The sequence below is a fragment of the Carettochelys insculpta genome, unplaced genomic scaffold, assembly GCF_033958435.1.
Source record: "Carettochelys insculpta isolate YL-2023 unplaced genomic scaffold, ASM3395843v1 scaffold_0038, whole genome shotgun sequence".
In the NCBI taxonomy this organism is placed as follows: Eukaryota; Metazoa; Chordata; order Testudines; family Carettochelyidae; genus Carettochelys; species Carettochelys insculpta.
In genome coordinates, this window is record NW_027439075.1 from 195,001 (window position 1) to 202,500 (window position 7,500).

The 7,500-nt window shown below is 62.6% G+C and overlaps 1 non-coding gene across 1 annotated transcript; it reads right to left on the reverse strand.

Annotated features, from left to right (window-relative positions):
- Positions 1-1,814: 1,814 nt before the first annotated feature.
- On the reverse strand, positions 1,815-1,933 carry LOC142006033 (5S ribosomal RNA). Its single transcript, XR_012643182.1, has one exon. It is a non-coding gene; the product is annotated as a 5S ribosomal RNA (ribosomal RNA).
- Between the last annotated feature and the right edge of the window lie 5,567 nt (positions 1,934-7,500).

Sequence of the window (7,500 nt, forward strand, 5' to 3'; positions counted from 1 at the left end):
GGGCACCAGGTCAACCTCCGCTGCTTTAAGCGGGGGTTGACCTGGTGTCCGATTCCCTCCCCGGGCACCAGGTCAACCTCAGCTGCTTTCAGCGGGGGTTGACCTGGTGGCCGATTCCCTCCCCGGGCACCAGGTCAACCTCCGCTTCTTTCAGCGGGGGTTGACCTGGTGGCCGATTCGGTCCCCGGGCACCAGGTCAACCTCCGCTGCTTTCAGCGGGGGTTGACCTGGTGGCCGATTCGGTCCCCGGGCACCAGGTCAACCTCCGCTGCTTTCAGCGGGGGTTGACCTGGTGGCCGATTCGCTCCCCGGGCACCAGGTCAACCTCCGCTGCTTTCAGCGGGGGTTGACCTGGTGGCCGATTCGCTCCCCGGGCACCAGGTCAACCTCCGCTGCTTTCAGCGGGGGTTGACCTGGTGGCCGATTCCCTCCCCGGGCACCAGGTCAACCTCCGCTGCTTTCAGCGGGGGTTGACCTGGTGGCCGATTCGCTCCCCGGGCACCAGGTCAACCTCCGCTGCTTTCAGCGGGGGTTGACCTGGTGGCCGATTCGCTCCCCGGGCACCAGGTCAACCTCCGCTGCTTTCAGCGGGGGTTGACCTGGTGGCCCATTCGCTCCCCGGGCACCAGGTCAACCTCCGCTGCTTTCAGCGGGGGTTGACCTGGTGGCCGATTCCCTCCCCGGGCACCAGGTCAACCTCCGCTGCTTTCAGCGGGGGTTGACCTGGTGGCCGATTCCCTCCCCGGGCACCAGGTCAACCTCCCGTGCTTTCAGCGGGGGTTGACCTGGTGGCCGATTCCCTCCCCGGGCACCAGGTCAACCTCCGCTGCTTTCAGCGGGGGTTGACCTGGTGGCCGATTCGCTCCCCGGGCACCAGGTCAACCTCCGCTGCTTTCAGCGGGGGTTGACCTGGTGGCCCATTCGCTCCCCGGGCACCAGGTCAACCGCACCCTTTTTCGGCCGCCTTCGCCTCCAAATTTTTCCCCCCGTTTCCTTGCCCACTCCTCGGTCACTTCATACGCCCTCCCCCTTACATCCACCGTACGCAACACCTCCACCGGGCTTAATAGTCCACAACCGAGACCCAGGGCCTTCCCCGCTCTCAACAACCTCCACCCACGGTCCCCCTCCACCGGGCTTAATAGTCCACAACCGGGACCCAGGGCCTTCCCCGCTCTCAACAACCTCCACCCACGGTCCCCCTCCACCGGGCTTAATAGTCCACAACCGGGACCCAGGGCCTTCCCCGCTCTCAACAACCTCCACCCACGGTCCCCCTCCACCGGGCTTAATAGTCCACAACCGAGACCCAGGGCCTTCCCCGCTCTCAACAACCTCCACCCACGGTCCCCCTCCACCGGGCTTAATAGTCCACAACCGGGACCCAGGGCCTTCCCCGCTCTCAACAACCTCCACCCACGGTCCCCCAAGACGCACGTTCCAAGCCTTAACCCTCAGACCATCCACCCCCCGGGGGGGACCCCACACCCACCTGACCCCAACTCACTCCCACCAAAAACACCACCACCGCCACCGCCTCAACGGCCTGCCCAACCCAGCACTCCCACACACACACCTGCCCCACCAACGCTCCACACACGCTTTCTTCCCTCTCCCCGACCCGACCCAAGCCATCGCACCGCACCGGGTGAGGGCCTTAGCTTCCTCGCCCGCCCCCCCGCCCCCGACACGCAGGCAGGCAGAGGGAAAGGCCTCAGCGCCCCCCAGGACCGTCGCGCCGCCTTGGCCTCACGGCTTCCCTGCTCCCGCACGGCAGACACACGCCCCGCTCTACCCCCGCTGGGGCCAAAAGCTGCCTACGGCACCTGGGATTCCCAGGCGGTCACCCATCCAGGTACTAGCCAGGCCCGGGACGGTTTACCTTCCGAGATCGGACGAGATCGGGGGCATTCGGTCCGGTATGGCCGTAGGCCCCCGCCTCCCCGGGCTTTAGCGTCAGCAGCCTGGCCTCAGTCAGCCGGGCCCAAACAATTAACCCGGAGGCCGGGCCGAGGGAAAACTTCCTCCGAGCCGGCCCAAGGGGAAGGGAGGACGAGGACGCCGGGCCCGGGAGGTGACAGGACGTGCACGTCAGACCCGGGAAGCTGTGCGCCCCGAGGTTAACCCCCGGGCCGGGGCGGGGAGAGAAAAATGTTCTAAGTCCGGTAGGGACAGCAGGTCAACCCCGGTCCGAGGCGGGGAGAGAAATTTTCCAAGTCCGGCAGGGACAGCAGGTCAACCCCGGCCGCCGTAGCAGAGGTTGACCTGGTGTCCGATTCGCTCCCCGGGCACCAGGTCAACCTCGGGCGCTTTAGCGGAGGTTGACCTGGTGTCCGATTCGCTCCCCGGGCACCAGGTCAACCTCGGGCGCCTTAGCAGAGGTTGACCTGGTGTCCGATTCGCTCCCCGGGCACCAGGTAAACCGTGGCCGCTTTCAGCGGAGGTTGACCTGGTGGCCGATCCCCTCCTCGGGCTCCAAGTCCGGCAGGGACAGCAGGTGAACCCCGGCCGCTTTAGCAGAGGTTGACCTGGTGTCCGATTCGCTCCCCGGGCACCAGGTAAACCGTGGCCGCTTTCAGCGGAGGTTGACCTGGTGGCCGATCCCCTCCTCGGGCTCCAAGTCCGGCAGGGACAGCAGGTCAACCCCGGCCGCTTTAGCAGAGGTTGACCTGGTGTCCGATTCGCTCCCCGGGCACCAGGTAAACCGTGGCCGCTTTCAGCGGAGGTTGACCTGGTGGCCGATCCCCTCCTCGGGCTCCAAGTCCGGCAGGGACAGCAGGTGAACCCCGGCCGCTTTAGCAGAGGTTGACCTGGTGTCCGATTCGCTCCCCGGGCACCAGGTAAACCGTGGCCGCTTTCAGCGGAGGTTGACCTGGTGGCCGATCCCCTCCTCGGGCTCCAAGTCCGGCAGGGACAGCAGGTCAACCCCGGCCGCTTTAGCAGAGGTTGACCTGGTGTCCGATTCGCTCCCCGGGCACCAGGTAAACCGTGGCCGCTTTCAGCGGAGGTTGACCTGGTGGCCGATCCCCTCCTCGGGCTCCAAGTCCGGCAGGGACAACAGGTCAACCCCGGTTCCGGGCGGGGAGAGAAAAATTTTCTAAGTCCGGCAGGGACAGCAGGTCAACCCCGGCCGCCGTAGCAGAGGTTGACCTGGTGTCCGATTCGCTCCCCGGGCACCAGGTCAACCTCGGGCGCCTTAGCAGAGGTTGACCTGGTGTCCGATTCGCTCCCCGGGCACCAGGTAAACCGTGGCCGCTTTCAGCGGAGGTTGACCTGGTGGCCGATCCCCTCCTCGGGCTCCAAGTCCGGCAGGGACAGCAGGTGAACCCCGGCCGCTTTAGCAGAGGTTGACCTGGTGTCCGATTCGCTCCCCGGGCACCAGGTAAACCGTGGCCGCTTTCAGCGGAGGTTGACCTGGTGGCCGATCCCCTCCTCGGGCTCCAAGTCCGGCAGGGACAGCAGGTCAACCCCGGCCGCTTTAGCAGAGGTTGACCTGGTGTCCGATTCGCTCCCCGGGCACCAGGTAAACCGTGGCCGCTTTCAGCGGAGGTTGACCTGGTGGCCGATCCCCTCCTCGGGCTCCAAGTCCGGCAGGGACAACAGGTCAACCCCGGTTCCGGGCGGGGAGAGAAAAATTTTCTAAGTCCGGCAGGGACAGCAGGTCAACCCCGGCCGCCGTAGCAGAGGTTGACCTGGTGTCCGATTCGCTCCCCGGGCACCAGGTCAACCTCGGGCGCTTTAGCAGAGGTTGACCTGGTGTCCGATTCGGTCCCCGGGCACCAGGTAAACCGTGGCCGCTTTCAGCGGAGGTTGACCTGGTGGCCGATCCCCTCCTGGGGCTCCAAGTCCGGCAGGGACAGCAGGTCAACCCCGGTCCCAGGCGGGGAGAGAAAAAATTTCTAAGTCCTTCAGGGACAACAGGTCAACCCCGGTTCCGAGCGGGAGAGAAAAATTTTCCAAGTCCGGCAGGGACAACAGGTCAACCCCGGTTCCGGGCGGGGAGAGAAAAATTTTCAAAGTCCGGCAGGGACAGCAGGTCAACCCCGGCCGCTTCAGCGGAGGTTGACCTGGTGTCCGATTCGGTCCCCGGGCACCAGGTAAACCGTGGCCGCTTTCAGCGGAGGTTGACCTGGTGGCCGATCCCCTCCTCGGGCTCCAAGTCCGGCACGGACAGCAGGTCAACCCCGGCCGCTTTAGCAGAGGTTGACCTGGTGTCCGATTCGCTCCCCGGGCACCAGGTAAACCGTGGCCGCTTTCAGCGGAGGTTGACCTGGTGGCCGATCCCCTCCTCGGGCTCCAAGTCCGGCAGGGACAGCAGGTCAACCCCGGCCGCTTCAGCTGAGGTTGACCTGGTGTCCGATTCGCTCCCCGGGCACCAGGTAAACCGTGGCCGCTTTCAGCGGAGGTTGACCTGGTGGCCGATCCCCTCCTGGGGCTCCAAGTCCGGCAGGGACAACAGGTCAACCCCGGTCCCAGGCGGGAGAGAAAAATTTTCTAAGTCCGGCAGGGACAACAGGTCAACCCCGGTTCCGAGCGGGAGAGAAAAATTTTCTAAGTCCGGCAGGGACAACAGGTCAACCCCGGTCCCAGGCGGCAGAGAAAAATTTTCTAAGTCCGGCAGGGACAACAGGTCAACCCCGGTCCCAGGCGGGAGAGAAAAAATTTCTAAGTCCGGCAGGGACAACAGGTCAACCCCGGTCCCAGGCTGGAGAGAAAAATTTTCTAAGTCCGGCAGGGACAGCAGGTCAACCCCGGCCGCTTTAGCAGAGGTTGACCTGGTGTCCGATTCGCTCCCCGGGCACCAGGTCAACCTCTGGCGCTTTAGCAGAGGTTGACCTGGTGTCAGATTCGCTCCCCGGGCACCAGGTCAACCTCGGTCGCTTTAGCAGAGGTTGACCTGGTGTCCGATTCGCTCCCCGGGCACCAGGTAAACCGTGGCCGCTTTCAGCGGAGGTTGACCTGGTGGCCGATCCCCTCCTGGGGCTCCAAGTCCGGCAGGGACAACAGGTCAACCCCGGTCCCAGGCGGGGAGAGAAAAAATTTCTAAGTCCGGCAGGGACAACAGGTCAACCCCGGTCCCAGGCGGGGAGAGAAAAAATTTCTAAGTCCGGCAGGGACAACAGGTCAACCCCGGTCCCAGGCTGGAGAGAAAAATTTTCCAAGTCCGGCAGGGACAGCAGGTCAACCCCGGCCGCTTCAGCTGAGGTTGACCTGGTGTCCGATTCGCTCCCCGGGCACCAGGTAAACCGTGGCCGCTTTCAGCGGAGGTTTACCTGGTGGCCGATCCCCTCCTCGGGCTCCAAGTCCGGCAGGGACAACAGGTCAACCCCGGTCCCAGGCGGGAGAGAAAAATTTTCTAAGTCCGGCAGGGACAACAGGTCAACCCCGGTTCCGAGCGGGAGAGAAAAATTTTCTAAGTCCGGCAGGGACAACAGGTCAACCCCGGTCCCAGGCGGCAGAGAAAAAATTTCTAAGTCCGGCAGGGACAACAGGTCAACCACGGTACCGGGCGGGAGAGAAAAAATTTCTAAGTCCGGCAGGGACAACAGGTCAACCCCGGTCCCAGGCTGGAGAGAAAAAATTTCTAAGTCCGGCAGGGACAACAGGTCAACCCCGGTCCCAGGCGGCAGAGAAAAAATTTCTAAGTCCGGCAGGGACAACAGGTCAACCCCGGTCCCAGGCGGGAGAGAAAAATTTTCTAAGTCCGGCAGGGACAACAGGTCAACCCCGGTCCCAGGCGGCAGAGAAAAAATTTCTAAGTCCGGCAGGGACAACAGGTCAACCCCGGTCCCAGGCGGGAGAGAAAAATTTTCTAAGTCCGGCAGGGACAACAGGTCAACCCCGGTCCCAGGCGGCAGAGAAAAAATTTCTAAGTCCGGCAGGGACAACAGGTCAACCCCGGTACCGGGCGGGAGAGAAAAAATTTCTAAGTCCGGCAGGGACAACAGGTCAACCCCGGTCCCAGGCTGGAGAGAAAAAATTTCTAAGTCCGGCAGGGACAACAGGTCAACCCCGGTCCCAGGCGGCAGAGAAAAAATTTCTAAGTCCGGCAGGGACAACAGGTCAACCCCGGTCCCAGGCGGCAGAGAAAAAATTTCTAAGTCCGGCAGGGACAACAGGTCAACCCCGGTCCCAGGCGGCAGAGAAAAAATTTCTAAGTCCGGCAGGGACAACAGGTCAACCCCGGTCCCAGGCGGGAGAGAAAAATTTTCTAAGTCCGGCAGGGACAACAGGTCAACCCCGGTCCCAGGCGGGAGAGAAAAATTTTCTAAGTCCGGCAGGGACAACAGGTCAACCCCGGTCCCAGGCGGCAGAGAAAAATTTTCTAAGTCCGGCAGGGACAACAGGTCAACCCCGGTCCCAGGCGGCAGAGAAAAAATTTCTAAGTCCGGCAGGGACAACAGGTCAACCCCGGTCCCAGGCTGGAGAGAAAAAATTTCTAAGTCCGGCAGGGACAACAGGTCAACCCCGGTCCCAGGCGGGAGAGAAAAAATTTCTAAGTCCGGCAGGGACAACAGGTCAACCCCGGTCCCGGGCTGGAGAGAAAAATTTTCTAAGTCCGGCAGGGACAACAGGTCAACCCCGGTCCCAGGCTGGAGAGAAAAAATTTCTAAGTCCGGCAGGGACAACAGGTCAACCCCGGTCCCAGGCGGCAGAGAAAAAATTTCTAAGTCCGGCAGGGACAACAGGTCAACCCCGGTCCCAGGCGGGAGAGAAAAATTTTCTAAGTCCGGCAGGGACAACAGGTCAACCCCGGTCCCAGGCGGCAGAGAAAAAATTTCTAAGTCCGGCAGGGACAACAGGTCAACCCCGGTACCGGGCGGGAGAGAAAAAATTTCTAAGTCCGGCAGGGACAACAGGTCAACCCCGGTCCCAGGCGGCAGAGAAAAAATTTCTAAGTCCGGCAGGGACAACAGGTCAACCCCGGTCCCAGGCTGGAGAGAAAAATTTTCTAAGTCCGGCAGGGAGAACAGGTCAACCCCGGTCCCAGGCGGCAGAGAAAAATTTTCTAAGTCCGGCAGGGACAGCAGGTCAACCCCGGTCCCAGGCTGGAGAGAAAAATTTTCTAAGTCCGGCAGGGACAGCAGGTCAACCCCGGCCGCTTTAGCAGAGGTTGACCTGGTGTCCGATTCGCTCCCCGGGCACCAGGTCAACCTCTGGCGCTTTAGCAGAGGTTGACCTGGTGTCAGATTCGCTCCCCGGGCACCAGGTCAACCTCGGTCGCTTTAGCAGAGGTTGACCTGGTGTCCGATTCGCTCCCCGGGCACCAGGTAAACCGTGGCCGCTTTCAGCGGAGGTTGACCTGGTGGCCGATTCCCTCCTCGGGCTCCAAGTCCGGCAGGGACAGCAGGTCAACCCCGGTCCCAGGCGGGGAGAGAAAAAATTTCTAAGTCCGGCAGGGACAACAGGTCAACCCCGGTCCCAGGCTGGAGAGAAAAATTTTCCAAGTCCGGCAGGGACAGCAGGTCAACCCCGGCCGCTTCAGCTGAGGTTGACCTG